Genomic DNA, 19,136 nt, shown 5'->3' on the forward strand with positions numbered 1-19,136 from the left:
GTGCCCATAGTAACAGTGGGATAATAGTCTCTGGGAAGGGAGTGTGACTGTGGGATAGCAGGTATAGTAGGGAGAGATGGTGTCTATAGTAACAGTGGATAATAGTCTCTGGGAAGGGAGTGTGACTGTGGGATAGCAGGTATAGTAGGGAGAGATGGTGTCTATAGTAACAGTGGATAATAGTCTCTGGGAAGGGAGTGTGACTGTGGGATAGCAGGTATAGTAGGGAGAGATGGTGTCTATAGTAACAGTGGGATAATAGTCTCTGGGAAGGGACTGTGACTGTGGGATAGCAGGTATAGTAGGGAGAGATGGTGCCTATAGTAACAGTGGGATAATAGTCTCTGGGAAGGGAGTGTGACTGTGGGATAGCAGGTATAGTAGGGAGAGATGGTGCCTATAGTAACAGTGGGATAATAGTCTCTGGGAATGGAGTGTGACTGTGGGATAGCAGGTATAGTAGGGAGAGATGGTGCCTATAGTAACAGTGGATAATAGTCTCTGGGAAGGGAGTGTGACTGTGGGATAGCAGGTATAGTGGGGAGAGATGGTGCCTATAGTAACAGTGGATAATAGTCTCTGGGAAGGGAGTGTGACTGTGGGATAGCAGGTATAGTAGGGAGAGATGGTGCCTATAGTAACAGTGGGATAATAGTCTCTGGGAAGGGAGTGTGACTGTGGGATAGCAGGTATAGTAGGGAGAGATGGTGCCTATAGTAACAGTGGATAATAGTCTCTGGGAAGGGAGTGTGACTGTGGGATAGCAGGTATAGTAGGGAGAGATGGTGCCTATAGTAACAGTGGATAATAGTCTCTGGGAAGGGAGTGTGACTGTGGGATAGCAGGTATAGTAGGGAGAGATGGTGCCTATAGTAACAGTGGATAATAGTCTCTGGGAAGGGAGTGTGACTGTGGGATAGCAGGTATAGTAGGGAGAGATGGTGCCTATAGTAACAGTGGGATAATAGTCTCTGGGAAGGGAGTGTGACTGTGGGATAGCAGGTATAGTAGGGAGAGATGGTGCCTATAGTAACAGTGGATAATAGTCTCTGGGAAGGGAGTGTGACTGTGGGATAGCAGGTATAGTAGGGAGAGATGGTGCCTATAGTAACAGAGGATAATAGTCTCTGGGAAGGGAGTGTGACTGTGGGATATCAGGTATAGTAGGGAGAGATGGTGTCTATAGTAACAGTGGGATAATAGTCTCTGGGAAGGGAGTGTGACTGTGGGATAGCAGGTATAGTAGGGAGAGATGGTGCCTATAGTAACAGAGGATAATAGTCTCTGGGAAGGGAGTGTGACTGTGGGATATCAGGTATAGTAGGGAGAGATGGTGTCTATAGTAACAGTGGGATAATAGTCTCTGGGAAGGGAGTGTGACTGTGGGATAGCAGGTATAGTAGGGAGAGATGGTGTCTATAGTAACAGTGGGATAATAGTCTCTGAGAAGGGAGTGTGACTGTGGGATAGCAGGTATAGTAGGGAGAGATGGTGCCTATAGTAACAGAGGATAATAGTCTCTGGGAAGGGAGTGTGACTGTGGGATAGCAGGTATAGTAGGGAGAGCTTTAGCAGAGAGTATAAACTTTAACCCCACCAACTACTGTCTAGAAAATAAAGTCTAGGTTTATTGCACCCCTAGCAAAAACAAAAAGAACATTGTAAGGGATTAAACAGGACTAATGAAGGGAGGGTTGCAGCACTCTATGCCAGTGTTCTGCACCTTATTTTCTCATCTTATTTTTTGGCAACAATCTAAAGCTTCCATTAAAAACAGTGCTTGACTCTAACCAGCATGTCAGTCCCCTCAAAATCTTCAATTACTTTTGACACAAAGATTAACATATCTTGGAACTCATTTGCCTCAATGCTCCCTGATCCATCAATGAGAAAGACAATGTCCAAGCTGGGGACTGTGCACTCTACAGGAAATAAGTTAGAGTCAGAATGGAGATATGTGGGGAAAGAGTGTAATTTAGGAATGATATGTACTATATAGCTGGTAGAGTTGGGAGAGAAGATGAATACCACCAAACTAGAGACAAGGGGTCTCATTACGAATGTAAGTACAGTGTGTAAAGTACAAATTTGGATGCAAAATGTCAAAATTCTCTAATTTTTGTTTGGTCAAACTCACAAATTCGAATTTAAAACTACCAACTCGAATTTTAGTTTGAATGTAAGATTTAATATACCTCGACCCTGGAAACAGTTCTAATTTGTAGTAGTAGTAGTGATGAGCCTAAATGATTAGTGATGGGCGAATTTGCGCAGTTTTGCTTCGCCGAAAAATTCGCAAATCTCGCAAAACTGCGAAAAATTTGCGAAACGGCGCTGGCATCACGTTTTTGACGCCGGCAACCGTTTTTGACGCCGTCGCCCGTTTTTTTGACGCCAGCGAATTTTTGGCGGCGAATCGTGAAAATTCGCTGCGAATTCGCGCCTGGCGAATTCATTCGTCCATCACTATAAATAATGCCCCATAGACTCCAACAGGAGCGCTCCTGACAGCGACCCAGTTCATGTTGCACCTCTCACTACATTAATCTTTTAAGACAATTGTTGAAAACAGGTTAATTCAATGATTCTCTCTATAAACTAATCAACATTAGGAGAGGATGCCCTGAAAAATTCAAAAAAAATATGGGACCCCTGGATAGAAGCTCAACCACATACTACATGGTAATGCAATGTGGAGGTAATTGTAAGGAGGGCGCACAAGGGCCCCAGCATTTCTGAATAAAAGTCTACTAATCTCATCATATAGACAGATTGCCTATGACTAAGTGCTAGGTAAGCATGAAACACGTTAGACCATGTGGGGACTTTTTTGATACTTTTTATGTATTAATAAACTATTTTTTTAATACAATATGCATGCGTTTGGGATTTTTTTCTGAATTTTTGAGGCTGTACCTCTGTGTCACTAGAGGACCCCATCATGCTACTAGAGATTTACTGGTGTCTATTTCCCAGCAACTTTGATACTTAAGTCTTTCTATAAACTAATCTACATTAGGAGAGGATGCCCTGAAACATTCAAAAAAAACATGGGACCCCTGGAGAGAAGCTCAACCACATACTACACAGCAATGCAATGTGGAGGTAATTGTAAGAAGGGCGCACAAGGGCCCCAGCATTCCTGAATAAAAGTCTACTAATCTCATCATATAGACATTTCTTTAGAGAGACTCACGATGTGAATGAGGAGGCTCAGTTGCTCTGCCCCAAGCCTTCAGCATAAGGGAGAGGACATCACTGTATTGTTTTGTAGGGTAGGCACTCAAAGAGCAGTCCTCCAGGCAGTTGAAGTAAAAAACAGGTCTTTTTATTGAGGCACAACCGTGGATCACAGCCTTATGTGTTTCGTGTTCTCACAACATGATTAAGTGTTGTGAGAACATGAAATGCGTAAGGCTGTGATCCACCCTACAAAACAATACAGTGATAAAAGTCTACTAACCCTATAACATAGCTACTAGACCCCCTCCTCAGATTTAACAGAGGTGCAAGCATTACCACAAAAGTAACTCCCCGTTCCGCCTTACCTTCTCAGTTAGTTTTGAACCCTCCCCCGTAGGAAACAATCACAAACCCAAGTGGTAAGTGGTTAAAGGACAAGGAAAGGCAAAAAAATTAAATCCCATTTTTACTTTCTTTAATGAAAAAGAAACCTATCTCCAATATACTTTAATTAAAAAATGTGTACCGTTTTTATAAGAAGCCTGACTGTATGCAGTGAAATTCTCCCTTCATTTACTGCTGTGGATAGGAATTGTCAGACGGTCCCTAACTGCTGAGCAGGGAAACAATCATACTTATGAACAGCAGGGGGAGCCCCCGCCTTACTTACCAGCCATGCAGAATTCAAGCAGCTTTGTTTATGACGATCCCTAAGCAGCCCAGACCACACTGAGCATGTGCAGGGTCAGGGTCAGGCAAAGATGTTTAACAAAGTTACAAGATGGTGACCCCCTGTAGCCAACTTTGAAAGCATAAATTATTTGTTTGATTAGGCTTGTGATGCAGTAAGTTCATGTTTATGTTTAGTATACAAAATACAGCATTTCTAGCCTTATTCTGTTTTAGACTTTCCTTGTCCTTTAAAATAATCACATGGCTTCTACATCAGTCCTACATCTACCCAACCTCCACCTTACCTATCATCTGAGGTAGCCACGGCAAAGTTTTAACATACCCCTGGATATAATACTGTACTCAGCATTCAATGGATACAAAATGTGTTGCACTTACCTGTATGAATATTTTAATACCTACCTGTGTATTACTGATGGTATCCTTTTTACCTAATAATATCAAATTGATAAAAAAAAAAATCCTTATGCATTTCTTGCCCACATGGCACTTAGTCAAACTTGTGACTAAGTGGCGGTTGGGCCTATGACTAAGGACCATGTGGGTACAAAATGCGTTAGGCTTTTCTCGATGGTATAACTATAATTTTTTTTAACTTTCTTTATCACTTTTTTTGACGGCCTGTTTTGTGGATTCCCTCAAGCTAAGGGTCTGGGGTTGGAGCCCGTTAAGGAGTTTTTACCACTTGTACCTTTTGTTTTATGTTTACAAAATGGTGACATGTTTGCACAGTAATCCTCTCTGGAGGGTTATGACTTGAATTATCATCAGAGCATGCTGCTGAGTCAATGAAGATGCCCAAAGTAGTGGCACAAATGCACAACAATATCATAAAGTATAAAGAGCTGAGGGAAACTGAAGCTGCAACTGTTATCCATGGGTGTTCACAAATAGGGGCAAGGGGGGCACTTGCCACCTCTGGACTTGTTCTTAATAATAAATTACATTCTCTTGCTATATATATATAGATATTATTTTGTTTTGTTTCTTGTTATATGAGCACATTTCTTAAGATTTCCACCAAAGAGCTGCCACAAGTTTAAGCAAGGCTTAAATCCTGGGGTTAGCACCCTTTAAAAATAGATCATCCCAAAGCTATTCAGCTAAGTTTCCTGCCTATTCTCATTCAGTTGCGTCTTAGTTCCGCCCCTTCCCTCAGTAAACTTCCTGTTCCTCAGAGCAGGTAGGCATGTGACAAAGTGTGTTAATTGTGTGTGTGTGATAGAGAATATAAATGAACTTGTGCATAGATAGCTGTGTAAACACTTATTTTCACATTATTAAATCTTAAAGGTGCAAGTTGGGTGTTAGTTTGCCTACAACCATTCTCTGCAGGGCATTTGCCATAAAGCAGATTCATTGACCCCTTCAGTTCCTTGTCCCAATGTCTCATTGAATCTTTTAACTCTATTCACTTCTCATTTTTATATTTTCCCTCTACTGATTTATTCCACAATCACCTCTAAGTTGCTGATATCCCTATGCCTCCTCACTGCTCTATATATCTGTATAGCTATAAATATCTAACTATAATAAAATAAATAACTATAATATTTGATTGATAATATTAATATATCTCAGGGATCTCCAACCTTTTGAACCCGTGAGCAACATTCAGAAGAAAAAGGACTTGGAGCGCAACACAAGCATGAAAAATGTTCTTGGGGTGCCAAATAAGGGCTGTGATTGGCCATTTGGTAGCCCCTATGTGGATTGACAACCTACATTGAGACTCTGTTTGGCAGTACACCTGTTTTTTATACAACCAAAACTTGTCTCCAAGTCTGGAATTCAAAAATAAGCACCTGCTTTGAGGCAACATTCAAGGGGTTGGAGAGAAACATGTTGCTCAAGAGCCACTGGTTGGGGTCACTGATATGTCTGTAGCTTTATAGTAAATTGAGTGCACCGTTCTCTAACTATGAGCTCCACTCCCAATAGTGTGCCCAGGATGAGACCTTAAATCTTAGGGTTATGCACAGACTAGCAAGCTGGCTATTTTATATGATGGACTAATTAGGCCACCCACACGCTGGGCCAAATTGGAATGATCCAATTAATGGTAAAGTATCAGTAACAGAATGAGAATGCTATACGTATAAAATTTCTTTGCCCCCTTGCTCCTCCCTTGAAAATTTTCTATGGACACCCATGCTGTTATCTATACAATTGCCCAAAGGAAACAACAATTGCCAGTTGTATAGGAATTTGCTGGACAGTACCTGGTAGGGAGGCAGGAAGTATTTTCTGTTGTCTCAAGTCACTGTCTAGCTGATCGTCCAAGTACATAGATGCTCTTCCCATAAGTTTTCTGTAGAGTTGGGCCGCACACCTGGAAAAGAGGACAAGGTTCCAAGAACTGTTGTTCGGGAAATAAAATATTAATTGATACAACACAGGAGTCGGAAGCTGGGCAGGTAGTTGGAGTCTCTCCTTCTCAGCTAATGGCAATGGAAGCTATGCACTGAGCCCTGTGTGTCAGACAAGGCTTCACTGATCACTTCCATAGAAGCACACTATAGGCAATATTTATTCTATGAGAAGAGTGTTCAGCTTGGTTTAACTCTTCAAAAGACTTTGCACTCCAAACAAGATGCTCCTGCGATATGAACATTGTATTGCCTTGAATAAACTAAACCGTATAAAGAGTGGAGCTGGGTGGAAGTTCCAGCTTTGAGAATTTGGGAGTATGACACTTCTGCAAAACTCAGCCCTCGTACTTCCTTTGATTATTCATAGAGCCTTGGGCAATGGAGCACCAGAGGAGGAAGAGGAGACCATTTTGGTGAATGAGTGGAGAGAGGGACAGCAGACATGTTAACACCGGTTATTTTGACCCCAGCACCCAGTCATTTGCAGTAACAGCCCAGTGTTGCACTTCCTGCACGTGACACCCACATTTAATTTAATCCCAGTTTCTACAAAGATCAAAATAGTGGCTATTTATTCACCTGGTCGTTTACAATCTATTCCTTTGACTCATCTGTACTCATTTAATCAAATTCACACAAGATGGCCCATTGGCACCTTGGATGGATGGCCTGTTAATAAATTTCAAGGTGTCAACTGTGACATACCAGTAACTGGGACGAGTTGTCCTCCAGAACAGCCATAGTAAGTCCAAGTGATGTGTTAATATCCTCAGTAGAGCCTAATGGAAAGACAGAAATAGTGAGCAAATGCTAGGCATCATTACCCCTCCTGGTCAGAGCTTCTTATATTCCAGCAAAGGCAGTTGTCCACATATCATTAAAGAACATGGGCCCAAAGTAATAATCTGCATGATTAGGAGAATAAAGTAGCTTTAGAGGCTTCTAATTTAAGGTGGGCTTGCACTTCTAAGCAGGTAAAAACAATGTTATTCATTGTACCAAAAGAGAAGTTAAGAATGGAAGTTTCCAGTCTATGACTAGAATAAGAGGAGTAGGATTTGAGTCTTTACAGCTGGGCTTTAGTCATTATCCAAAATCTACTCTTTTTACGTTCCATCACATATACCCCAAACTAAAAATGCTACATACAAGAAAAGATCCAATTGTCTTTGGTTGATTTGACATCCAACTTGTTGGACAAATGGGCTTATCAGATTGTTTAGCTCTTGGGTCAAAAATAATAATAGGGACTTTTTAAAACTTGTTGTAGGCCCATACCCAATAAGCTACCAACTGAATCATAGCAGTTAGACAAGTTTCAATTAGGTAAATACGTGTCATATTTCAACCTCATGATCTATGTAACTTGGTCTGTAAGGGATGTTGGCCAGTTAATTTTGGCACTTTTATGTAGTTTAATCTGAACATATATATTGTAATGGTGGAGACAAAGAGGATTCAGAGAACCCCAGATCATACTTGGTGACTCTCTCATTTAATCTAACCATTCTGGAAACATTTGGTGACATGCTAAGTCAGTGGCCCTATGTATTTCAGAAAAATATTGCCATATTATAAAGTAACAATACCCTTAAAAGAAATGAGTCGACAGCTTGATGTTGCAGGATCACAGTTATATAAAGCTCCAGTTTTATTCGCACTCACAATTACCCTGTAGTGAGGCGCAGCCTGTTAGAACAATACCAATATACAGTAGCACCTACAGGTATATTCTTGGATTTTAAAGAAAATTAAGAATAAAGGCAATATTTCAGTTCGAAAAACAATGAGGCCACAGCATGAAGGTGCTGTACTATATAACTTTGGTTTTACCTCTGACCTAACTGCACAATTTGGTATCCAAAGCTGTGGTTTGGATTCTGGAAGACAATGGGCTGCTCAGTGTCCACTAAAAAACCAACAGCAGAAGGCAGAACTGCAATGAGACAGATGTTATGAAATAATGAAATGCGTTTCACTATCAGGTCCTAAGAATATATTGGCAGCTATAGACCACAAACAAGTTGAAGGCCTATGGTCAGTTCATTCACCATTAGCTATCCAATTAATGGAACCAGTGAGCAGTAGCATACGCCTGTGCAGCTCCTGAATGATCAATGACTTTGGCATCAATATGTTGATGTGATCACTCACAGACATCTCATTGCTGCACTGCTGTAAATGGGATGATTCCAAATAAAATGTCTGTTAATAATGGCTACATCCAGCCATGTTCCTGGATATTCAGCACAGCACTGTGGTAGATACATACCATTAGGGTTGCTACCTGGCCAGTGTTTTACCGGCCTGGCCAGTAAAAATGATGCTTGATGCCAATGTTATTAATAGGAAAAAATGGGAAGAACATAGGAATGCTGGTATTTTTTTCCAGAAAAGGTGGCAACCCTACATACCATGCACAGTGACCCATCAAATTTCACATAATCACATTTTCTTAGGCAAATGACCAAATAGTGTGCACTTGGCCAGATCAAACAGAAAGCAGATTTTTGAAGAGGACTGCAGAAAAACTGAACTGAAAGCTGCTTACCAAGTTTTATGTGTGTATTCTACTAACCACAGTGAGAAGAGAGGGAGCAGATTATAGGGCTTCGCTTGGGAACATATGTTCTAAGATCTTAACTTCCATTTTCCAGCTGTAGTAGACTGCTCAAAACTAACGAACCTGCATAAGGTGTTGATCAAGTTGCTCCCCAACCTTTTACACTTGGGAGCCACATTCAAATGTAAAAAGAGTTGGGGAGCAGCACAAATATGGAAAAGTTTCTGTGGGTAAAAAATAAGGGCTCTGATTGGCTATTTGATAGCCCCTATATGGACAGGCAGTCCACAGAAGGTTCTGTTTGGCAGTACACCCGATTTTTAAGCAACCAAAACTCATTCTTCATTCCTGGAATTCAAAAATAAGCACCTGCTTTGAGGCCACTGGTAACAACATCCAAGGGGTTGGTGAGCAACATGTTGGGGATCACTGCTCTAGACAGTAGTGGGTAGCTTATAGGCCCATATACAGTATGAGGCCCTTTCGACAGCATGTCTGATGGATATCCTGGTGAAAATCAGCTAGATAGCTGGCAGGTTTGAAAATACCATCTGGCATCAGGGCATTGATGTGGTCCTCTTACAATGAGTCGCCATCTACCTCCATTTTAGTCTTTTTGTTGGCCTGAGAGATGTGATGCTGTGATTTGACCCAGCATGTTGTTGGACAAACCAGGTAGAAATCCTCTTGTAAAGTGACCATGACCAAATGAGCAGATCTTACAAAGTATATACAGCTTACTGGTTGAAGCTTTATGGAAATCACAATGTTGTTTTTTCTGGATTTTTTAATTACAGACACGTTTGCCATTAGGTATAAACTTACTTTTTGATGTAACTTTGTTTGAAGGTTTTTCTGTTTTAACCATCCATTGTCAGATATTTTAAATACTTTTTTGTATTGCTAATTTTCAATCTGTCCCAAATTTTGTCTATTGAGAATTACTAGCAATTGGGCTTGCTTTATTGGCTGCTTGTGCAGCAAATGCATTGGCTTATTTTGATCACATTGGCTTGGAAAATCAGCCATTTTCTTTGCAAAAGTTAACCCATCACGAGTGCCCACTATCACCTCTTCTTTTCAATAGCTATAGAGCCATAGTGAAACAATAATTAAATAACTGAATATTTTAGGGCTGCACTATAAATTAATAAAGAAAACATTTTTAACTTCTATACTTCTACATTTTACTTTACATTCTTCTTTTCCTGGATGATTCTGTTACTCATTTAATTTCATGATTTATCTCTCATGTATTATCAATGACTTTAGCATGTGATCACCCCTACAGCCTCAGAATGCACAGGTCTAGCCTTAACCTCTGCTATTATCAGTTGTACATTATATAGTGAATAAAGTACCCCCTCTTGTAAAATATAAGGATATTATAAGTTACCGAGGAGTTTCATGACCATATAAAAACACGAGGACGAAGGCCGAGTGTTTTTATACAGGTCATGGAACTCCGAGGTAACTTATAATATCCTAATATTTTACAACTGGGGGTAATTAATTAATTATAATACACAAATTTTAGTGAGTCATGTGACAGAAATTACATCACTACTCACCGTTTATAACTGATGACATCACTACTCACCGTTTATAAGGATATAATTTACAAGATATTCATGGCTTTTGTGTATTATATAAGATTACTTTGTGCTCAACATACAGAAATAAGTCTCTTTGTAGGAGAATACTCTACATCCTCTCCTGGTACAGATGTAAATCATAGCCTCCTAAAAACCAATATAAAGCACAAAGCAGCCCTGGAGACAATTAGAGACCATCCAGATACCGCTGAAAGAACACTGCCAGCTCCCGTTTACTTATCTGTGGGTCCTTGAAGTTGTAGTTCAATAACACCTGCAGTGCCACCAGTTTTGCAATTTTGAAGTGCCCCATCTCTGCAAGTTCTCGTGTCCTCATATTTGTAATTCAGACCCTGTGGCTCATTTACTGGCATTGGAACGATTCCAACTCCCGTGCCGAAACATATGGCAACCAACTAATTGATTACTTCAGGTGACTGCAATGGAGCCGTGTCCCCCAATGTTGGTCATGTTCCACTTACCTGTGCAGAGAAGCAGCCAGTGCAGCAGTGCAGCCATGATGAGCAGCAGGAAGACGTATAGTGGTGAGTATGGAGGGACACATATAGTGTAATACAGTCAGGATTCTAAGCAGCAGGGCAACTACAGCGATGCCAGTTCCCCATCTCAGTATTTATATCAGGTTTCATTTCTACAGAACTCAGCCCTCCCATGTTACAGGATTTTGTCACACCAGCCATATGATTTCCTTTCAAAACCAACACAATTTCTAAGTTTAGCTTTGTTTACTCACCAACCAGGCTGTTACCATTTCTTATTTTGTATTTTAAAGGACAAGGAAAGTCTAAAATAGAATAAGGCTAGAAATGCTGTATTTTGTATACTAAACTTAAACATGAATTTACTGAATCACAAGCCTAATCAAACAAATAATTTATGCTTTTAAAGTTGGCTACAGGGGGTCACCATCTTGTAACTTTGTTATACATCTTTGCAAGACTAAGACTGTGCACATGCTCAGTGTGGTCTGGGCTGCTTAGGGATCCTCATAAACAAAGCTGCTGGAGTTCTGCATGGCTGGTAAGTAAGGCGGGGGCTCCCCCTGCTGTTCATAAGTATGATTGTTTCCCTGCTCAGCAGTTAGAGACCGTCTGACAATTCCTATCCACAGCAGTAAATGAAGGGAGAATTTCACTGCATACAGTCAGGTTTCCTATAAAAACATTTTTTAATTAAAGTACATTGGAGATAGGTTTCTTTTTCATTAAAGAAAGTAAAAATGGGATTTTATTTTTTTGCCTTTCCTTGTCCTTTAAAGAACAGGCAATAAATAAACACCCCTCCCCCCTATAATATAAGTTTAATACTACACAATCGGGTTATAGATTTACCTCGCTTATGGGAAGTTTCTACCAATACCTTATTTAGCCAGAGAGAAGATAAGAATTTCCATTGATTATCCATAAAATGGCGTTGGCTTAGGCAGGCGCTCAAAGTTTGTGCAGTAACTTGGACGTTTGTGATATTGAACAGGGCCGCACTGCGACTACACCTCGATTAAAAATACGTTTAGACCTGCAAACGCCTTCATGAATATGAGTTGTATTTATCAGGGGAGGGAGAATGGTGGCATATAGGGGGCACATTTACAAAGCTCGAGTGAAGGATTCGAATTAAAAAAACTTCGAATTTCTAAGTGTTTTTTGGGCTACTTCGACCATCGAATGGGCTACTTCGACCTTCGACTACGACTTCGACTATGAATCGAACAATTCGAACTAAAAATCGTTCGACTATTCGACCATTCGATAATCGAAGTACTGTCTCTTTAAGAAAAACTTCGACCCCCTAGTTCGGCAGCTAAAAGCTACCGAACTCAATGTTAGCCTATGGGGAAGGTCCCCATAGGCTTGCCTGTGTTTTTTTTGATCGAAGGATATTCCTTCGATCGTTGTATTAAAATCCTTCGAATCGTTCGATTCGAAGGATTTAATCGTTCGATCGAACGAATAATCCTTCGATCGTTCGATCGTAGGATTAGCGCTAAATCGTTCGACTTCGATATTCGAAGTCGAACGATTTTAGTTCCTAGTCGAATATCGAGGGTTAATTAACCCTCGATATTCGACCCTTAGTAAATCTGCCCCTAGGTGTCCTATCTCCCACCCCTCTACCCATTCCCAACATCTTGTAGTGGCCTGCATTTTTGCTAACAATCCCACTGTGATCCCCCCAAACTTCACAATAGCTATAACAGTGCCTTCTACTTGATCCAAACTAATATGAAATTAATCCTTATTGGAAGCAAAACCAGCCTATTGGGTTTATTTAATGTTTATATGATATTCTAGTAGACTTAAAGGAACAGTTCAGTGTAAAAATAAAAACTGGGTAAATAAATAGGCTGTGCCAAATAAAAAATGTATCTAATATAGTTAGTTAGCCAAAAATGTAATGTATAAAGGCTGGAGTGACTGGATGTGTAACATAATAGCCAGAACACTACTTCCTGCTTTTCAGCTCTATAACTGTGGAGTTTGTGATATAATGACATCCTTTTGTGCACTAACCAGATTTTGTTTTCATTCTTTAATAGAAATAAGTCTTTTGTATATTTTTTTTCTCTGTGTATGGTCACAAATACTTATATAACATGAGAGACATTCATTCTGTGTATTAGGGATAGTTTTGTATACAGAATGTATTTGGGACAAACGGCACCCCGTAGTGCTTTACTAGCCATTTACTAGATGTCACGCAAAGCTTTATATTGTAGTGAACAACTTACAGTATATTCTGTTTAACTCTGTTCTTTACAGGAACTGCATAAAGGGAACTTTGTTGTACCCCAATACATTGCCTTTTTGCCACTTTAGCATGTCGGTTTAATGTTTCCCACACTAATCAGTGAAGCTTTCTTGTTACTCTGGCCTGACATAGGAAGCAGAGAGAGAGAGAGAGAGATAAGAGCTCAGCAAAGCAAAGGACATAACAACACAGCAGTATGTTTTTTTTATTATAAAATATGTTGTGGTATGTGCTGCAAATATTCACCATCTGTAATGGGCAGAGGGCCATCTCTCTTCTCTCACACCATGGGGCAAATTCACTAAGCCGCGAAGCGCCGAACGCTAGCGTTAATTCGCTAGCGTTTGGCATTTTCGCTACTGCGCAAATTCACTAACGAACGCTGGCGTAGTTTCGCTAGTGTTACTTCGCAACCTTACGCCAGGCGAATTTTCGCTAGCGACGAAACTACGCAAATTCACTAACTTGCGCAGTGTACTGAACGCTACCTTTTACGCTAGACTTCCTTCGCCACCTCAGACCTGGCGAAGCGCAATAGAGTAGATAGGGATTGTTTAAAAAAAAGTCAATTTTTTTTCTAAGTCCCAAAAAACGCTGGCGTGTTTTCTACATGATGGCTGATAGGCTGAAAAAGATCGAAATTTTTTTGGGGCTCCCCTCCTTCCCCCCTACATTTCCTGACTCATGGCAACTTACCTAGACAGTGGGCACATGTGTAGGGCAAAATAAAAATTTTATTTGCTGATTTGAAGGTTTTCTAGCCATTTGTAGTGCAGATACGTGTTCCTCCATTGAAATTTGAATTTCGCGTCGTATGCAAATTAGCCTTCGCTAGCGTAACTTCGCTTTATATAGCGAATCAACGCTGGCGCAACTCAACAACCTTACGCTACCCCTGTGCGCAACTTCGGATTTTAGTGAATTTGCGGAGCCCTGGCGAAACTACGCCTGGCGAAGTGCGGCGAAGTGCGGCGAAGTGCGGCAAAGTTGCGCCTGGCGCAACTTCCCATCTTAGTGAATTTGCCCCCATGTTACAAGGGGCCCATACTACCCCCGCTGGTAGCCTTGGCCCCCTGGGTAATGGAATCATAGTCACGCCCCCAATCCAACCCAGTTACCCCTAAATTATACATAATCTCTGCCTATGACTGCCCAAAGTAATAAAGGAGCAAACATCTCACATGAGAACTCTATTGAGTTCTATCACATGAATACTCTATTGAATATAGGTATGATACCTGTTATCCAGAATGCTCAGGACCTGGGGCTTTCTAGATAACGGATCTTTCCATAGTTTGGGTTTGCATACCTTAAATCTACTAGAAAATCACGTAAACAAAATCACGTAAACATCATGTAAACATTGCATTATCAAAGGTCCAATTGAAAATTTGAAGTAAAAAATTTGAATTTGAGATATTTTTGTGTATTTCGACTAGAGAATAGTCGAAATTCGATTAGAATTTAAAAAAAAAATTCAAAACTCGAAATATATCATGTACTGTCTCTTTAAAACTTCAACTTAGACCATTTGCCATCTAAAACCTGACGAATTGCTGGTTTAGCCTATGGGGGACCTCCTCCTATCGAGTCAATTGGTGGACTTATAGAAAATACCTCAAATCGAATTCTTAGTACAATTCCAATGATCAAAAACAGCCTATTCACAACCCAAAAAAAACCTTTGATATTTTTTTTATAAATTTTGGTTAGTCTTTTTATTCGAATTTTTCACCCTTGATAAATATGCCCTTAAATAAACCCGATAGGTTGGTTTTGCTTCCAATAAGGATTAATTATACCTTAGTTGGGATCAAGTACAAGCTACTGTTTTTTTTTTTTTAAATGTCTTTATTTGCACCAAACAAACATTACAGAATATCAAAGTGAAACATGCCAATGCCCTCAGGAATAGGGCAGAACAAAAAGGCAGGGGATGGTCTGCACACATTCTTCGACCACCCCAGCAAACAAGAACACACAGAACTTTCTCCCTTGCCCTTAACAATGAATAAATTACAATACAAGCCTTCCCTGGACCCCCTCCCCATCATTTCACCCCAACCTGTTAGGGAAAAGGTTATCAGGGAATTCCATAGTGTTTCCTTATAATCACATTGACCTTAAGGCAGGGGTCCCTGTTGGAATACAGGTTTGTATGTATTAGCAACAACCATATCAATGTAACATCTGTTATACTGTATTGCCAGTAGATGGCAGTGTTGTGAGGGATAGTCATGTGACATACAAGTTCCCTGTTTTTGCTGTGTTCTGTTATAATAAAGTTGTTGTTGATAGCTGTGTAAGAAAGCTACACAGAGACTGTCTGTCTGCCATTGTCTTTTGCTTAGCTTCCAGAGAGGTTTTTCTATCAGGTTATGGGCCCAGGATACGCCACAGAAAGCCCAGGATACCTTACAGCAAGCTACAGCAACTGAGTGCAGGAGACAGCAACAGATACAGAAAGACATACAGCAGAAATGGCTGCCAGCATCCCCTCAGCAAAGATCTCCATCGCAAATCTGACAAATCAGAATTACCAGTCCTGGAAATTCAAGATGAAAATGCTGCTTATAAGAGAAGGTACGTGGAAATGTATAAATGAACCCCGACCTGCACAGCCCACAGAGGATTGGCTAGACAGAGATCAGAAAGCTCAGAGCACAATCTCCCTGTGCATAGATGATGATCAAATCATACATATATGTAACTGTCAGACTGCTAAAGACATGTGGGAAGAACTGCAAAAAGTGCATGAGAGAGCTAATCTCAGCAATAAACTGTATTTAATCAGAAAGCTCTATCAGACTAAGCTGCAGAAAGAGCAGAGCATGCAGGACTATATAAGACAGACCTTAGAGATGGTGGAGGGACTGAGAGGAATTGGAGAAGTTATAAAAGACTTTCATATTGCAGCTCTATTATTGAGTGGCCTTCCTGAAAGTTATGAGACCCTTGTCACAGCACTAGATGCACGTCCTGATGATGAACTGACACTGGAATATGTTAAAGGCAAGCTTGTGGATGAATACAAGCGCAAAACAGAGAGCATAAGGAATGCAAGTGTGTCCAGCTCAGAGACTGCTTTAAAGATGAAAGATAAAATTAAAAATAGCAATGTGCAGCTAGAAAAGCGGGAATGCTTTGTGTGCAGAAAGCCAGGACACCTAAAGGCAGATTGCAGAATCTGGAAAGCTAGAATGCAAAAGCAAAGTGGATTGCAACAAGCTAAGAATGCCACTGAAAAACAGGAGTATGCATTTCATTCTGGAAATAATGTTACCTCTGTGCAAGCATGGTGTGTGGACTCTGGTGCTACAAGTCATATGACTAATGACAGACATTTCTTCACTCAGCTTGATGAAAGCAAATCAGAAAATATAACTACAGCTAATGGACAATTAATGAAATCAGAGGGAATAGGAGACAGCGTTCTGTACTGTCCTATCTCTCCAGATATCACCAGAAAGATCCATATGAGGAATGTTCTGTATGTGCCAGATCTTGAAAGCAACCTTTTGTCAGTGAAGAAACTCACTAACCAAGGCAACATAGTCACATTTCATGGTGATAGTTGTGTCATCACACAAGGGGACTGCTTACTCGCAAAGGCTAAAATTACAGATGAACTATATCAGCTGAATTGCAGTGAAATGGTTAATATTGCCAAAGAAGATAAGCATTCCAACTGCATCCACACTTGGCACAGACGCCTCGGGCACAGAAGTCCTGATATAATAAAGAAAATAGTTGAGAACAACTATGCAAGTGGTATTCAGATCAATCCATGTGATCAGACAATGACCTGTACCATCTGCATTAAAGGGAAAATGACAAGGAAACCTTTTCCAAAGCAGAGCAGCAGCAAAGCTCATAAACCTCTGGACTTAATTCATTCAGATCTTTGTGGTCCAATGAAAACTATAACTCCAGGAAAGAAAAGGTACTTTCTTACTTTCATTGATGATTACTCTAGATATACCACAGTGTTCCTACTTCACAGTAAAGATGAAGTTCCAGAGAAAATAGAGGAGTATCTTGCTCAAGTAAGTAATAAATTTGGCAGAATGCCCAGAGTACTAAGAACAGACAATGGCTCGGAATATACAAGTGGTAAAACACAAGCCAGTCTCAGAAAACATGGAATAATGTTCCAGACAACTGTTCCATATAACCCAGAGCAAAATGGAGTTGCAGAGCGGATGAACCGCACATTGTGTGAAAGTGGGAGGAGCATGCTATTTGATGCTGATATGCCAACAACATACTGGGGAGAAGCTATTATGACTGCATGTTATCTTCAGAACCGTTTGCCAGGAAAAGCAACAACAAAAACTCCATATGAACTGTGGAACAAAAAGAAACCAGATTTAAGACATATCAAAATTTTTGGAAGTAAAGCCTATGTACACATTCCAAAAGAAAAACGTACAAAATGGGATGCTTGTGCAAAAGAAGGAATTCTTATGGGTTACAGTGAATCTCAGAAAGGATACAGAATTCTGCATCAAGACACAATCAAGGTTACAGTCAGCAGAAGCGTCATTATTGATGAAAGTTCTGTGCGTTTAAAGTTTGAACAACCAACAGAATCTGCCCAAACTGAGGGAGAATCTACATCAATCACTGAAGAAAACAAAGAAAGTGACAAAGAAATAGAGATAACAGCAGAAAATTCAAAAACTATAAATGAACCAGAGGAACCTTCAGTCAGAAGATCAACCAGAACCAATAAAGGTGTTCCAGCTGAACGTTTATCCTACATGGCTCGCAGGGCTGTCCAAACCGAACCTGGTTCATGGAAAGAAATGCAACAACTGCCTCAGCATGAGACGCAAAAATGGAATGAAGCCGCTGATGAAGAGATGACATCACTTCATGATCTCCAGACATGGACACTTTCAGAGCTACCTCAAGGTAAACATGCCATAGGATGTAAATGGGTTTTTAAAGCCAAATGCAACTCTGAAGGAAAGATCTGTCGTTACAAGGCAAGGTTGGTTGCTAAAGGTTACTCACAAAAGTTCGGTGAGGACTATGATGCTACTTTTGCTCCTGTTGCTAAACAAAGTACTTTTAGAACACTTTTGACGGTGGCTGCCATGCATAAGATGATTGTGAAACATCACGATATTAAGACAGCTTTTCTTAATGGTGATATAGAAGAAGAAATTTACATGTCTCAGCCAGAAGGATATGTTAAAAAGGGACAAGAGCATCTTGTATGCAAATTGCAAAAATCTCTTTACGGCCTTAAACAATCAGCCCGAGCATGGAACTTAAAGATAAACCAAGTTCTATTGAATGCGGGATTTACAAGAAGCAAAGCTGACCCATGTCTATAATCTAAACAAATAGATGCTGAATGGATGTATTTGCTAGTTTATGTAGATGACTTGATTATTGTTCACAAAAGCAACAATAACATTGCAAAGTTAACAGGAGTACTCAATGAGCACTTTGAAACCAAAGATCTTGGAGAAGTGACATATTATCTCGGAATTGACATCCAGCGTGAGAAAGATGGAAGTTTCCTGTTAAACCAGAGTGCAAAAATTTAATCAATTCTACAGCAATTCAACATGAGAGAAGCCAAAGGAGCAAGTACACCTATGGATACAGCCTACCCAAGGTTAGAAGGAGAAGATGATCTTCTCACATCCAATGAAGAGTACAGACAAGCAGTGGGGGCACTTCTCTACATTGCAACCACTACTCGTCCAGACATTGCAGTCGCCATGTCTCTTCTTTGCAGACGAGTTGATAAACCACGTCAAAGAGACTGGAATGCAATCAAAAGAGTTATGAGATACTTGAAACAGACAAAGGACTTATGTTTGAAACTTTCAGCAAGTGATGACTTGAACCTCACAGGATATGTGGACTCTGATCGGTGATCACAGTACACGCAAATCCACAAGTGGTTACTTATTCAAATTGGGAAACAGTCCTATATCCTGG

The 19,136-nt window shown here is 40.3% G+C and overlaps 1 long non-coding RNA gene across 1 annotated transcript; it reads right to left on the minus strand.

Moving 5' to 3' along the window:
- Window positions 1-6,094: 6,094 nt before the first annotated feature.
- Window positions 6,095-11,018, minus strand: LOC121393096. The gene is made up of 3 exons (XR_005964082.1): window positions 10,889-11,018; window positions 6,954-7,027; window positions 6,095-6,208 (listed from the first exon to the last, which is right to left on the minus strand). It is a non-coding gene; the product is annotated as an uncharacterized LOC121393096 (long non-coding RNA).
- Between the last annotated feature and the right edge of the window lie 8,118 nt (window positions 11,019-19,136).

This window comes from Xenopus laevis, chromosome 9_10L (assembly GCF_017654675.1).
Source record: "Xenopus laevis strain J_2021 chromosome 9_10L, Xenopus_laevis_v10.1, whole genome shotgun sequence".
NCBI classification, from domain to species: domain Eukaryota; kingdom Metazoa; phylum Chordata; class Amphibia; order Anura; family Pipidae; genus Xenopus; species Xenopus laevis.